Source organism: Leptonychotes weddellii, chromosome 4 (genome assembly GCF_054177405.1).
Source record: "Leptonychotes weddellii isolate Sample4059 chromosome 4, ASM5417740v2, whole genome shotgun sequence".
Classification (NCBI taxonomy): domain Eukaryota; kingdom Metazoa; phylum Chordata; class Mammalia; order Carnivora; family Phocidae; genus Leptonychotes; species Leptonychotes weddellii.
The window spans coordinates 132655611-132657621 of NC_138372.1; positions in this window are offsets into that span (position 1 = coordinate 132655611).

Genomic DNA, 2011 nt, shown 5'->3' on the forward strand with positions numbered 1-2011 from the left:
AGCATAGTGGGAGTCTGTTCTAATCCATTTAAGCTGAGTTTTTGCTATAGCAAAAAACAAAAACCCCAAAACCCCCCACAAGAACAAAAACAAAACAAAACTACCATAAACTGGGTGCTTATAAAAAACAGAAATTTACTTCTCACAGTTCTGAAGGCTGTGTCCAGTGAGAGCCTTCAGAATTTGTGAGCTGAGAATTTGTTATAAATGTATATTCTTGGCTCTCACTCCAGACTTCCTGAATCAGAAACTCAGGCTGGTCCGGTGTCCAATGAGAGCCTCTTCCTGGTTGACAACCTTTTTCTGCATGTTTTATTTTGCACTACAGTGTGTAACTGTGAATGTGGAGAGACCAGCAAGGAGGATTTGCAGTAAAGGTGAATGATGATAGTAGCTTGCATTATGGTAATGCAGAAGAAATGAAAAAGGAATGATTCAGGATATGTTTTGGAGGTGGGACAGATGGAAATTGTCAGTGTGCCTGGGGAAAAGAAAGGATGATTCCAAGGTTTTTGGCTTGAATAATCAGTTGGGGGGTAGTTCCATTTTCTGAGACATGGAAGTTAGGGTAGATGGGAATGGGGTTGGGGGTGGGAGGAAGGAAGTCTGCCTATGCTGTCCCTCTCTCTGGACTGGTTTTCCCTCCTTATTCACCCAGGAACCCTCCCCAATCTTTGGATCTCAGTTCAAATGTCACTTTCTCAATGAAGTACTTTCCCCAACTAGTTCAAACCAAACTTCTATATTAAGTATATGCTATCTTGGCACCATGTACTTTTCCTTAGTAGCTACATTATACTGCAAAAGTGGTCACTAACAGGTTGCCCTTGCTGACAGACTTCCCACCCCTAGATTTGTGCGCGAGGCCGTCCTAGCTCATCCAGCCACCAGCTGACCCACAGATGACCAAAAAGATATAAAAGAGCCCATTTGAGCAGACCAAAATACAAGAACCCCAGCCCACTCACAGAACGCTGAGTTAGCCAAAGGGCTGTCATAAGCCACTAGGTTTTGCCATGGTTTGTTACAGAGCAAAAGTAGATACGGTAGCACATACCTCTGTAATTTTACATGTATTTATTTGATTAGTGTCTATCCCTCTGAGGAGACTATGAGCTCTACAGGAGCAAAGACTGTTCTGATTTTGGTTTACCACTCCATGCTCAGAGCCCAGCATAGTATCTGGAATACAACAGGCATTCAATAGGTAACTTGCTGAATGAATGCAAGGGGGCGAAGAGAGGAATACATTGTAACATAAGAGAATAAGGGCAGTTTCCTAAGAGAGGTAACAAAGGACTGGGGACATCCATTTGTCCAAAACATACTTTTATCAGCATAAGGCACTGGGGAATATAAGACCAAAATTACATTTCCTATACCTCCAAGAGCCCAGTCTACACTAAGTGAAGAACGCTGTCAGGAAGACAGAAATGTGAGAGTTGTCAAGAGAGAGTTCTTGAGAGACAGAAAACTTGGATTTAGTACTAACAGTGTTTACTTGGAAGAGCAGCACAAGGGAAGGCCAAAAGAGCCCAAAGAACATGGGTGCTCAAAGGCAAAAGAAAAGTCTCCTGCTTGTTTTGTCTCCGAGCGTACTGTTCAACAGTTTAAGTGGTCGTCACCGCATCGAACTCTAAGGTCCTTCAAAATGAGGGTCCTCTCTTCTCATCTTTGTATTAGTCCAGTGTCTAACACGATCTTTTCCAGAAAATAGGAACTCAACAAATATTTGCTGAAAAAATGAAAAGTTCAAGAGGAGACGGTAAGCATCGCTCTTACCAAAGGCAGCTTTCCAAAGAGCCCACAGTTTCAGATTCACCCCAGGCAAGCGGACACGCTGAGTAGATGTTCCAAGGCTAAGTGGCGCAGAAGCAGTAACTGGACCCCACTGGCCTTTAGTTGTACGTTTCCCTCCTAGTTACTGGTTGATTGGCTTTTTCCCTCCTTGGCTCGCAGTCCAGGCTGGAAGGACTGACTGGAGGCGGTGTTTGGTAAGCGCGGCTCTCCA